This window comes from Ananas comosus, unplaced genomic scaffold (genome assembly GCF_001540865.1).
Source record: "Ananas comosus cultivar F153 unplaced genomic scaffold, ASM154086v1, whole genome shotgun sequence".
NCBI lineage: Eukaryota > Viridiplantae > Streptophyta > Magnoliopsida > Poales > Bromeliaceae > Ananas > Ananas comosus.
The window spans coordinates 24,863-38,931 of NW_017893393.1; the positions used below are offsets into that span (position 1 = coordinate 24,863).

Here is a 14,069-nt window from a genome sequence, read left to right on the forward strand (position 1 = left end):
GGTGCATCGCATTCATTTATAGATCGGCTGTTTGCCGAGTTGCATGGCATCCTATTGGTTTCTTTACTGCATCCGGGACATATTGTAGTACCTGACCACATTTTGGATATTAGAGAGTATAGCCCCAGTTGCCCTGTTCAGGTAGGAGATTGGATCATGCCGATAGATTTGCTAGCATTGCGCAAGCTAGGGGATTTTGACGTGGTCTTGGGCATGGATTAGTTGACTAAATATTATGCCATGATTGATTACAAGAATCGCACGGTTACTTTTAGAGACCGAGGCAGACTGAGGTGGTATTTAGTGGATGCCGGAGTTCGCTGTTTGCGATGACGATCAGCTCGTCTCGAGCTAGGCAGCTGATCAGTAGAGGTTGTGTAGCCTATTTGGCTAGCATTGTGCTGAGGGGCGAGGATGACACCCCCAGGATTGAGGATATCCCGGTGGTGCGGGAGTTTCAGGATGTGTTTCCAACTGAGCTTCCGGGTATGCCTCCTGATAGGGAGATTGATTTCGTGGTAGATCTCGTTCCAGGGGCTGCCCCAATCTCAAAGGCACCTTATAGGATGGCACCGGCAGAGCTGAGGGAGCTGAGAGCACAGCTGCAGGATTTGTTGGATAAAGGCTTCATTCAACCGAGTGTCTCGCCTTGGGGAGCACCAGTTTTGTTCGTCAAGAAGAAGGTCGGATCACTTCGCCTTTGCGTGGATTATCGTGAACTCAATAAGGTCACGATCAAGAACAAGTATCCGTTGCCGAGGATCGACGACTTGTTTGATTAGCTTCAGGGATCGTGTGTATATTTCAAGATAGACTTGCAGTCGGGATACCACCAATTGAGAATCAAGCCCGAGGATGTATCGAAGACGGCTTTTAGAACACGGTATGGACATTACGAGTTCACAGTTATGCCGTTTGGGCTGACTAATGTCCCGGCAGCTTTTATGGATCTAATGAACCGTGTTTTCAAGCCTTATCTAGACAGGTTCGTCGTGGTGTTCATCGACGACATTTTGGTCTACTCCCGAAACGATGTGGATCACGAGGAACACTTGAGGATTGTACTCCAAGTACTTCGGGAAAGGGAGCTTTATGCCAAGTTGAAGAAATGTGAATTTTGGCTTCGGGAGGTAGCCTTCCTTGGACACTTGATTTCAGGATCAGGTATAGCTGTGGACCCTAAGAAAATTGAAGCAATCAAAGATTGGCCGAGACCGACAAGCGTCACGGAGATACAGAGTTTCCTTGGATTGGCCGGTTACTACCGGAGACTTGTTGAGGGATTTGCTAAGTTATCTACTCCCCTCACGAGACTCACGCATAAAGGAGTCAAGTTCATTTGGAATGATGCGTGCAAGAGAAGCTTCCAAGAGTTGAAGCAACGATTGACTACCGCCCCGATCCTGACCCTACCAGTAGCTGGAGCAGGGTATGTGGTATTTAGTGATGCTTCACTTAATGGTTTGGTCTGTGTGTTGATGCAGGATGGCAAGGTGATCGCGTATGCCTCTCGCCAACTAAAGGATTATGAAAAGAACTACCCGACGCATGATTTGTAGTTGGCGGCCGTAGTGTTCGCATTGAAGCTATGGCGCCATTATCTTTATGGCGAGCGGTGTGAAGTATACACGGATCACAAGAGTTTAAAGTGCCTGTTTACTGAGAAGGAGTTGAACTTGAGGCAACGCAGATGGTTGGAGCTACTCAAGGATTATGATCTTACTATTCTCTATCACCCGGACAAGGCTATCGTGGTGGCGGATGCGCTAAGTAGGAAATCGATGGAAAACTTAGCAATGCATTTGGTTACCCAACCGCAGTTGATCGAGCAGATGAAGCGATTAGAGTTGGAGGTGGTGACTTCTGACACACCCTTGAGGTTGATGACCTTGGTAGTGCAACCTACTCTTTTGGACAGAATCAAAGAAAAGCAAGTTGCCGATTTGGAGTTGCTCAAGATCAGAGGTAAAATGGTTGATGGTTGCACCGGCGACTTCCTAGTGTATGACCGAGGGTTGATGCGATTCCGTGGGCGGATATGCGTACCGGCGGATTCGAAAATTAAAGAGGATATTCTTCAAGAAGCACATCGAGCACCCTATACTATCCATCCGGGAGGCACCAAGATGTATAAGGACTTGAAGTTGCTTTATTGGTGGCCCGGGATGAAGAAGGATGTTGGTGAGTTTGTTGCTAGATGCTTAACTTGCCAACAAGTTAAGGCTGAGCACCGAGTTCCCGCGGGAAAACTTCAGAGTTTGCCTATTCCCGTGTGGAAGTGGGAGTTGATCACTATGGATTTCGTGACTGGGTTGCCCCGCTCTCAGGCCGGGCATGATGCTATTTGGGTGATCGTGAATAGGTTGACGAAGTCGGCGCACTTCATACCTATTATACTACTTGGACCGGGGAGAAGCTCGCACAAATATACCTTGATGAGATTGTGCGGCTCCACGGAGTGCCCACGTCGATTGTATCAGATCGAGATACCCGGTTTGTGTCTCATTTTTGGAGGAGTCTGCAGGATGCTCTTGGCACTCGTTTGGACTTTAGTACTGCTTTCCACCCTCAGAGTGATGCACAGTCGGAGCGCACCATTCAGACTTTAGAGGATATGCTCCGAGCATGTGTGATAGACTTCCAGGGAGGATGGTCGCAGCATCTACCTATGGTGGAGTTTGCCTATAACAATAGTTATCAAGCAAGCATCAAGATGGCACCGTTTGAGACACTTTATGGACGGAAGTGTAGATCGCCACTTCATTGGAGTAAAGTTTGCGAGAGATTGGCTTTGGGACCAGATGTGCTCCGGAAAGCTGAGGATAAAGTTCGAATTGCTCGGGAGCGACTTTTGACAGCGCAGAGTAGACAGAGGAGCTACACTAATCGACGGCGGCGAGACTTGGAGTTCCAAGTTGGAGATCATGTTTTCTTAAAGGTCTCGCCGACTAGAGGGATCAAGATATTTGGAATTCGGAAAAAGTTGAGCCCCCGCTTCATTGGACCTTATGAGATCTTGGAGCGTGTAGGCCCGGTAGCGTATGACTTACTCTACCGCCGAACCTATCGGGCGTGCAAAACGTCTTTCATGTATCGGTCCTACGGAGGTACATACATGACCCAGCTCACGTCTTGGAGGCTATACCAGTGGAGTTGCATGAGGATTTGAGCTTCAAGGAGCTACCTTTGAGGATTTTGGCTCGCGAGGTGAAGAGATTGCGAAACCGTGAGATTCCCTACGTGAAGGTCCTTTGGAGCAACCACGACGAGTGCGAGGCCACTTGGGAGTTGGAGAGCGCACTGCGAGAGCGCTATCCCCAGCTTTTCCAGATGGAGGCTTGAGGTACGTTACTTTCGAGTTTCGCGAACGAAACTCCTTTTTAGGAGGGGTGAATGTAACACACCGAACCGTCGCAAATAGTGAGGTTCGAGTGTTGATTTGTGTTTCGAATCTTTCCACACTTCGTGAAGGGTCGTGATTAGTGTTCTGAACTATGGTTCGAGTTCCGAGAATTGAGGTTCAAGACTTGGCACCAAAACCCAAAAATTTGGATTATTGGTGTGCTCTCGGGTGGCAATCTGCAGGGTGGCATACCGGTACGCGGTGATGGCTGTACCGGTACAGCCATCGCCGCTGGCCACCAGTGCGCCAACCCGAGGCTCGGGTTGGGCTGGTTCGCAGGTTGTGTACCGGTACACAAACCCTTGTACTGGTACACAATGCAGTTTGGGCTGTTTCGTAGAGGGGTGATTTTGCAATTGTTGCAACACCTATATAAGTGACCCCAGCCCCCCTCTAGGGCTCCTTTGAGCCCAGAGCTGAGGAGAAAAGGTGAGAACTCCTCCTCCCTTGGTTTTCTTCCATTCTAGATGGATTTTATAAGGTTTTGATCTCCTCCTCTTTGGTTTTCTTGCTTCCTGGTGGTTTTCCTTCATGGTGGGAGGCTTGAGCTCGTGGTTGGAGCTTTGTGGGGGAGAGATCTTCATCCTATCTAGTTTAGAGCTTTGATTGGGAGCTTCTTGTGAGGTTAGTACCTTATTGATTACATTTGATTCATGCTTCTTGAGGGTTTTGTGTAGGAAATCCTAGATTTTGGGTTTTAGGGTTTATTTTGGGGATTTTTGTTTTGGGCTTTTGTGAACCAAATTGATTGGATTAAAATCTTTGATTAGGTTGCTTTAGAAGGGTTTTTGCTCTCTTTGGAAAATCAAGAGAGGATTTCACCATATAGGTGAGTTTTTTTCCCTTTGTGTGATGTTGTTAATGTTTGAGCTAAAGGCTCTTCGTTTCGTTTGGGTAACCCTACCTTTGATGCTTCTAGGGTACTAGGAAGCTCGTGGACCACTTCGTTTGGCGAAACGAAGAAGTCGATTTTGGTGGGTTTGACTTCGTGGAAACGGGGCAAAATGGCTCTATACTCTCTATACTTGTTGTAAAGTATTTTTAAATGCATTTCTATACTAAATGGAATTTATGTGAACTTTAGAACACTTAAAATGCATGCCTTGTGTGTAAATTAAATTTCACTCTATATAGTAGAGCGATCAGGGTTATTTTCATGCATGCGAGGAGTGTTCGTGGGGACGAATGGGATTCTCGTTGAGTATGCTAAATTAGCTCACATTTGTATAATTAGAAACATTATGCTAGGCTTTGACTTAGTGGCATAAAGTGTCATCAAGGGGCACTTGAAACTAGAAAACTATGAAACTACAACATAGAGACATAATGTTTAGGCCATCGTACATCTGCTATATATTCCATGTTAGAGACATGATGGCATAGAGATAGGCCATTGAAACAATCGATACATTCCATGTTTTAGACATGAAGACTTGGTACTTGTGACAGGATGTATGACTACTTGCCATTGTGCTCATTCGCACATGCTTCCCTACAAGCCGGCACTCCGGAGATAGCCATCGCGATTCGTATTCGCCGTGCGGGATTGGGCACCGAAGTGGATTGCCGTGGGCCAGGCTCATTCCTAAGGTGGGGATGATGACTACCACGGGGCCATTAGGCTCGGCATCGGCCAGACAGCCTACGGGTGGGTCTCAGGGCCATAGACAGCCTTCGGGTGGGTCTCTCCAGCATTGACTTTGAGTATTCACTACGACATGTGGACAGATGATGACTTAGTATATTGACTAGAATAGTAAACAATTATATCTTTACTATTTGCTTGAGGACATCGTATTGGTTGCATACTTATGCTTATTCATGTCATACGCATCCATGTACATTCATGTTATAGTTGCTTAGTACTTATGCAAATCATGCTTAGTAAAACATTATGCTATAGTGAGTTACATTGTTACTTACCTTTTTCTTTACTACATTTTTACCACTGACCTCCTCTTTATAGCTTTTGGGCCTTGTGGCGCAGTTCACTGAAGTCAGTAATTGCCCACTGGGAACTATTTTTAATAGTTCTCACGCCCCTGTTTTGTGGTTTACTTTTCAGAGCCTTCGGCACCGGCGGAGGCACGGGATCGAGGCAAGGAGATCGCATAGCTAGCTAGTGAGGAGCAGTTCTTTGCCTAGGTGGTTTACTTTTTTTGTACTTGAGAGAGTGAGAGATTTGTATCCATATATAGAGACCACCTATGTATTTACTTTCAGCACTTATTTTTGGGATTCCTTTGTACTACTTTATGTTTTTACTAGTGGATTTCAGCTTTATGTTCCTTTTTCTATTGTAGAATTTAGTCTTCTAGTATGCTCTTATACTCCTAGATGTCTTCTATTATTGCTTATTTCATCGTTGTTTTTTTTGACGCCTTATATGTTTTAGACGTATGGCGGGTCTGGGCACGTGCCGGGCGGGCTTCCGCTGGGTCCCAGGGCGTGACATGGGCGCAGTGAAACACTTCACCAAACTCGACCTTCGCTCTGGGTACTATCAAGTGCGGATTGCGGAAGGGGACGAGGAAAAGACCACGTGCGTGACAAGGTACGGGGCCTATGAGTTCCTTGTCGTGCCGTTTAGCTTGACGAACATGCTAGCGACCTTCTGCACACTCATGAACAAGCTGTTCCACCCCTACCTCGATCGTTTTGTGGTGGTGTATCTCGACGATATCGTGGTATACAGCAACACCTTGGAGGAGCACATCGAGCACTTGCAAACCGTCTTCCAAGTGCTGCAGGAGAACCAGCTATTCATCAAGAAGGAAAAGTGCATATTCGTGAAAAAAGAGGCACACTTCCCTGGCCACTGGATAGGCCAGGGCCTAATTCGCATGGACCAGCAGAAGATGCCAGCTATCTATGAATGGGTGACCCCAACGACGGTGTCTGAGTTGCGGTCTTTCCTTGGGATTGTCAACTACTACCGCCGCTTCATTGTGGGCTACTCTGCGAGAGCAGCCCTATTGGCGGATCTGCTGAAGAAAAACCACTCGTGGGTTTGGACCTCTCAATGCACGGAGGCATTCGAGGACCTAAAGTGAGCGGTGACGGAGGATCCAGTGCTGCGACTACCCAATAGCAGTTGCACCTTTGAGGTACATACTGATGCCTCTAACTTTGCCATTGGCGATGTCCTCGTGTAGGATGGACACCCCATTGCCTACAAGAGCCGCAAGCTCAACGATATCGAGTGGCGCTACACTGTCTAGGAGAAGGAAATGACCGCTATGGTGCATTGCTTGCGAATCTGGCGGCACTATTTACTTGAGAGCAAGTTTGTGGTGTGCACCGACAACATCTCCACGAGCTACTTCCAATCGCAAAAGAAGCTATCGCCTAAGCAGGCGAGGTGGCAGGACTTCTTGGCGGAGTTCGACATGAAGATGCAATACAAGCCCGAAAAGGAAAACCGCGTGGCTGATGCTCAGCTGAACTTGCAGCCATGTGGCAGCTTCATGGGATGCTTCGCGATCGACTTTGTTAAGGAATCAGCAAAGACCCTATCGCTCAGAATCTGGTGCAGCTTGTCAAGGAGGACAAAATGCGAAGGTTTTAGCAAAGCGACCGGCTGCTTCTCACCAAGAGGCGACGGGTGTATGTGCCCAAGTGGGGCAACCTTCGCTCCGAGCTCATCAAGGAGTGCTATGACTCCAAGTGGGCGGATCACCGAGGTCAGAAGCGGACCTTGGCGTTGCTCGAGGCCGTCTAGTTTTGGTTACAGATGCACGAAGACGTTGAGACCTATATGCGAACTTGCTTGGTAGGTCAACAAGATAAAGTTGAGCACCAGCGACCTGGCGGACTCCTTGAGCCTTTACCTATGCCTAGCCGTCTGTGGGAGAGCCTTTCTATGGACTTCATCTCCATTTTGCCAAAGGTGGGAGAGATTGGGTTCATTTTGGTGGTGGTTGATTGTTTTTCCAAGTACAAGACCTTCATTGCTGCGTCGACCGATTGTACGGCTAAAGAAGGCAAGCCTCTTCGTCAGCCACGTTGTCAAGTTTTAAGGGATTCCTATGTGCATTGTGAGCGACCGCGACCCCAAGTTTACTGGCAAGTTTTGGACCGAGGTGTTCAAAATCTTGGGGTTGGAGTTGCTATTCTCCACCAGTTTTTATCTGCAGACGGACGGGCAAACGGGGGTGAACGCTTTGTTGGAGGAGCACTTGCGGCACTATGTGAGTGCCAACCAGAAAGATTTGGTGCATCACCTTGATGGCGCCTAGTTTTCCTACAACTTGTGGCGCGGCAATTCTACAGGCTGCAGCCCCTTCGAGTTGGCAATCGGGCGGCAACCACGCACCCCTCATACGGCTGCTGTGGGAGAGCAGTTCCGCAACCTAGTTGCTCTTCAATTTACCACTAATTTACACGAAAAGAGTGAAATTGCAAGGGCAAACTTGGAGAAAGCAGCGCGACGGATGAAGAAATGAAGTGATAAAAAGCGGCAGCCTCAAAAGTTTGCCGAGGGCGACTGTGTGATGGTCAAGTTTCAGCCGCAACAGTTCAAATCCTTGCGGGAGGTGCACAAGGGATTGCTGCGCAAGTACAACGGCCCATTTACTGTTGTCAGGCGTGTGGGCAAGGAGGCCTACAAGCTACAGCTGCCCACGAACCTCAAGATCCACCCCGTCTTTCATGTCAGCAGGTTGAAGCTGTACCATAAAGAGAGAAAAGATAAACGTGTTGCATGGGTTAATTACATATTGGTCCCAACCTTTGCACAGTTTTTCAATTTGGTCCTCAATCCTTTTTTTTTGGCAATCAAGTTCCTAACCTCTTGATTTCATTATAATTAAGTCCCAGCCGTTAAAAAAGCATTACAATTAACGGAATCACTATGTCAGCGCTGCGGATGCATCATATCAGCGCAATGGAGGCACCATGTTAGCGTGGTGTCAGGGATTAAAAAAAATTCTACGCAGCCCGGTCCCTGGCCCAACTCAGCTAGCGAAAACGGGTTGAACCGGGTTGTCAAGGAGGCCTGAATTCGACCCGCTATGGGAAACTCAAGGGTTGCAAAACTGCCAGAAGTTTTGGTGTGGCTCTTGGACTTTTGGCTATTATGAGGGCTCATTATAAGTAGGCTAGTGGGTGAGTTGTGTGGCTAGGTTCACTGTATCCATAGGCCTATAAATAGTGGAGTTTGGATAAGGCCAAGACATACAAGAGTGAGTGTGTATATATGCTGTGATCATCCTTTTCTAAGTAGTGGAGTACATTAATTTTTTTAGGTTAACCTCTGCCTCTCTCTCTCGTTACTTCTTTTTGCATACATATTCGTAAAACGCGAAGGTTCGGACTAGCAATAGGAACAAAGGCTTGTCCATCTCTACGAAGAAAGGTAGGCGCCGCATGGACTTTGTGAATAAAAACGCTAAGTCCGTGACAATCAGCTAATTGTACAATTTAAATTTAAATTTTATATTATAAATTTAAATTTAAAGTTAAATTATATTTAGAATTAAATTATAAATCCTAGAAATATTTTTAATTTAAAATTTAAAATTTAAATAAAATTTGATTTTGGATTCAATTTTAAATTCAAATTCCAATTTGGCACTTAATTTTAAATTCAAATTCACATTTTGAATTCTAATTATAATTTAATTTCAAATTTTGATTTGGAACTTCAAATTCAAAATGTGAATTTGAATTTGAAGTTTAAATTCAAATTTAGAATTGAAATCAAATCTTGAATTCAAATTTAAAATTTGATTTCAAATTTAAAATTTAAAATCAAAATTTTGAATATGATTTTAAATTTAATTCAAATCTTAAATTTAAATATCAGTTTCAAAATTTTCATTTTAAATGCAAATTGAAATATCAAAATCAAAATCAAAATCATTTAAGTTTGAATTTAAATTTTAAATTCAATTGAAAATTTGAATTTCAATTCAAAATTTTATTAAATCATTAAATCAAAATTATATCTTTAAATTCAAATTCAAAATTCTAATTTCTCGTTAATTTTAATTTTAATTTTGAATTTAAATTTAAATTTTAAAATTTTTAATTTTTCGGATCAAAGTGAAAAACGTGCAAAGCTTAGAATTAAAATTGATATGCAAAAATAAACTAAGAAGTGTAAGGACTGAGATTTTGGCAGTGTAGCTAAAGTCTCCGTTGACGATGTTTTTGCATGTAATTTAATTACATAAGCACTCGTCAAGTTTCAGGTGAAAACGAGTTAGAATGGAAAAGTTACGTGATTATTAGTTTTCACTTAAAGTGAATAGTAACCCGGTTTTCCGGAGAAGCTAAGGAATAGAGTTGGCTTCTGGCGCGTATCAGACTCCGTTCATAGCGATCCAATAGCTCGTTTCAACTGGTTCAGCTATTCTGGAACCAATGGCACTGACGGGTTTCAGATCTGATGCACGGTTGTCGAGAAAAAGGGGTCTGATTGATTTCACATATATTAATATATGTGGTTTATGAGTGGAAACAAAGAGGGTGTGTCCCGTCGTAAATCGGGGACCAAATCGGATGAAACAAGATGCTAGATTCGATGCCCCAGTTGTGCTGAACGCGCTGGCGCAATTCGTTCGGAAATCTGACTGACGGATCTTCGGGAATTACAAAATGATTGCTGAGGGGTCAATTTGGCAAAACTGATAAATCGCGAAAAGACCCAATATTTTATGCACCATTTCGCGCAAATTCGAATGTTGAGGGACTTTTACGCAAGGTGCACATGCTGGCATGGGGCTTGGTCGAAAACTATTGGACGAGAGGGGGCTTTTATGCAAGATTGCATTATGTATATTTTACATGATCTAGGGTTCCAAGCTGAAAACCTAACACGAGGTCGCCTCATGTCATGCCCGGGTACCAGCGGAAGCATATCCGGTACGTGCAAAGACCCGCCATACACCTGCAGTATATAAGGCGTCTACAGAAAAGCAAGTCGATAGGAGAAAAACATAGAAGAATTCTATCATGATATCAGAGCATGTATAAGTCAAGAACAAGAGTGTCCAACTCAAAAAATAAGTACAAATGAAAGTACCTAAACTATAACATATGGACCCAATACTCATATACATCGTAGGCTACACAAAACATCTGTACAATGGTAGTCTCTCTATACACTGGACATCACCCTCAGCTGTAGCCCGAGTAGCAAGGTGATCGACTAGCAAGCCCCTAGCAATGTCTAGCTAGACGCGACTCCCTTGCCACGATCCTTAGCCTCTCCTGTAGATGGCTCTTTAAAATAAACCATAAAAAGGGCGTGAGAACTATTAACAATAGTTCCCAGTGGGTAAGCCGCCAGTCTCGGCGAATTACACCACTAGGCTCATGATGTACTAAGTAAAAGTAAAAGCGATAATTGCATGATATATATATATGCAATGCTAACAGGTAATAGGCATGTAATCAACATATAATCATAATTTCTGCAGTAATGAATCAACTGAGTAACAGAAACATAGCAACTACTATAAACACGAACATGAACATGGATGTATAAGTAAATACTGTACACTATAACTGATGAGCATTCATTACTGTCCTTTGTCATTTAGTACTTTCATTTCATTCATAAGGACCTACTCAAGGTAGTCTAGCTTGCGCCGCGCCTAATGGCCCCGTGGTAGTATACACTCCTCACGGCAATCCACTTTGGCACCCAATCCCGCACGGGCGAGCACCTATCGCGTAGGCCAACTCCGGAGTGCCGGCTTGTAGGGAGCGACCCTCACAAGCGTGTGCGAATGAGCACGATGGCAAGCAAGCAAAATCCATAGTCTAACATATCTCAAACCTCATGACATAGTATGCTATATTCTTACTCTCGATCTATTGATCGGAATTCTTAATATAATAACAATGACAATAGCTAGCATCCACTAGATTAGTAAGCGCATGAGAGTAATGCTAATTCATGTATGGCATTAGAACTTTCTACTATCAAGTACTATTAAAACAGTCACAAATAATGTCATTGTTATCTACTCTACAAAAGCATAATTAATATGTTCATTAGTTACTCAACTGAACTAACATAAACACAAGCATAAATACAAATATGCATTAGTTCTCGCTATTTCATAGAGGTTCTAGTTCCATTATGTCAAACGTTATAGCAAAGATATCCCAAATCCTTTGGCAACCACATAGTGACGATAACGCACGACTATATCAATTCTATAGTAACATATAGAACATAGGGGAGCTTCACTTGCTCTGGTTAGGTCAAACCCACCTATTACTAGGCTCAAATCAGTTCAACGACATCCCGAAATTCAGCTCTACTAGACTTCAGTCCTGATGAAAATAAAGCATCAAAACCGCGTCGAGACGATTACTTAAGAATCAATTTCAGCAAAACTCTTAATTAGAATAAAGTAGTAACTTGAATCCTTGGTTTGGGTTACATTAGTGCCTCAAATGTAACCTCCAAGAGTCCTCACAAGTCAGCCGAAGACGATCCAAGACTCGATTGCAATCTCACTGCGAACAACGTCAAAATGGCATAAATATGCTTATATATGCGTTAAATTAGCCGAAATCTAGTGATTTCAGTTTTCTAACTGAAATTTCAACTTACCCTTAGTTTAACCACCTTCCAAACTAGTCCCCCAGGTCACGAGATTAGCTCAACGTGGTTCGCAAATCTGCTGCGAAGGAACAATTCCAAACTGCTTCAATTACTACTAGATTATCATATAATGGAGGCTCAAATCTTGCTTGTATCAATTCCTTACTTGTAACTCTGGTTTGCTGGTTGATATATCCTCGACCTAGCCCATGAAGGCCAAGTATTCAGCCCCCAACCTGACCTCCAAGCTGCCGCGACACATTCCAGCACATCTTTATTGATAAGCTTATAGTAATATCAACTTAAGGCAACTAGTTCACAAGTTACCTCTTTCTACGTTCCAGTTCTATTCCTCCTCTGAATTAAGGTTGAAAACCATAATAATTCCAGCTTCTATGGCTGCTGGAACTCCTCTTTACCTCAGCTGAAAACAAGAAACCCAACATCACCATTAACTTAACAATTAACACATCAAACTATACAATAGTTGAGTGGTTACCTTAGTAATCTTCCATTCAGCTATTTACTGCAAAAGAGCTGCGAAATACTCCTCCAATCCCTTCTTTTTCTTCCTCAATCACAGCTTCAACTCACTCCCTATCAGCTGGTATCAAGTAGAGTAACAAAATCAAACCTAAACCATTGCCTCTAAGTAGAGAGAGAAAAGAAAACTTTAGAGAGAGAGAAAAGCTTCAAACCCCTGTTGCCAAGCTCCAGCAAGCTTATCTGAACATCAGGGGTCGAGCTGGGAGGTATAGAGGATAAGCTCAAAGAAAAAGACCAAAATATCCTCAAAGGGACGCAGCTGCTGCTGCTGCTGCTTGCTGTACCGGTACAACATAATGCCTGTACCGGTACACAATACTACATCAAATAATGCACGAACACGAATATCATAAAGCATAATGATACCTGCTATGACCTCCTCCGCTGCTGCGGCCTCCTCTGTCTGGGCAGCGTACATGCGTCCACTCGAATCCTGCCGAGAACTCTCAGACTGCCGCTGTCCTAGTGGTCGCCTAAACTGAGAGGGTGCTGTCGGGGTCCCCTGGCTAGGAGCTGAAGATGCAAGTGCAGATGTTGATGATGGGGCAGGCGAAGAACCTCTCGGGCACTCTGAACGATAGTGGCCCTCCTGGCCGCAGATAAAACACTTGCCCCCACATTGTGGACACTGTAGCGGAAAGTGAGACCCACCACAAATGACACAACGTGGCTGTCGACGACGCTCAGGTGCTCCGCGGGGTTCTGAAGAACCTCGACCTCTCGACTGGCCCGACTGGCCTCTCGGATACTTCGGTGGTCTCCTAAAGGATTGCTGACCACTGCTCTCAGCCGCTAGCCTCTTCCCTTTATTTCGATCCACAACATCTCTTTCTTTCATAATTTCTGCCCCTTTTTCCACGATCAATGCCCGATTCACCACTTCCCTATAAGTAGAAAGGTTTGACGCCTGGACCAATCTGAAAATCGCAGGCCGCAAACCCACCTAAAAAATACGGGCCTTGTCCTCATCATCTCGAACCACAAAAGGAACAAAGTGTAGTAACTGGGAGAACTCCCGCTCATACTCTGCTACTGTTCTGTCCCCCTATCTCAGGTTTCTCAGATCCCTTTCCATTTGCCTCTTCACACTCTGTGGAAAATAGGTTGGCAACAGTAATTCCTTGAACCTCGTCCAGGTAATTGCTGGCAAATCCACGCGAGGGTCCTCACGGATATCTACCCACCACCTATAAGCCTCACCATCAAGGTGGTGTGTCGCAAACCAAATTCGATATCGCATCTCGATGAAGGTATCATAGAATAGCTTCTCCATAAGCATTAGCCATTTCTCGACCATGTAATATACCGAAAATTCGGAAAATAAATGTCGAACTTTAGTCAAATTGACCAAAGTGCGAGGATGGTACACTTCGGAAAGTCCGAAGGTGTTAAAATGAGTAAAAGTGAGTTACGGGAGGTTTTCGAGAGCTATAGAATCAAATCTGCAAAACTGCAGATTTTGAGCTCTCGGGGACCGGTCCCTGGTGGGAGAGACCGGTCCCCGAACGCGTATGATGTGAGACAGCCGAAAAATCGGCTAAGTCCTGAGGAGTTAGC

General features: G+C 44.5%; 1 long non-coding RNA gene across 3 annotated transcripts; it reads right to left on the reverse strand.

Moving 5' to 3' along the window:
* Positions 1-10,613: 10,613 nt before the first annotated feature.
* On the reverse strand, positions 10,614-12,599 carry LOC109705883. Of its 3 annotated transcripts, XR_002214959.1 has the most exons (7): positions 12,466-12,599; positions 12,294-12,390; positions 12,133-12,214; positions 11,976-12,045; positions 11,781-11,878; positions 11,631-11,692; positions 10,614-10,630 (listed from the first exon to the last, which is right to left on the reverse strand). It is a non-coding gene; the product is annotated as an uncharacterized LOC109705883 (long non-coding RNA). The 3 variants fall into 3 exon arrangements; XR_002214960.1 differs by lacking the exon at positions 10,614-10,630 and having other exon boundaries at positions 11,530-11,692; positions 11,976-12,042; XR_002214958.1 differs by lacking the exon at positions 10,614-10,630 and having other exon boundaries at positions 11,530-11,692.
* Between the last annotated feature and the right edge of the window lie 1,470 nt (positions 12,600-14,069).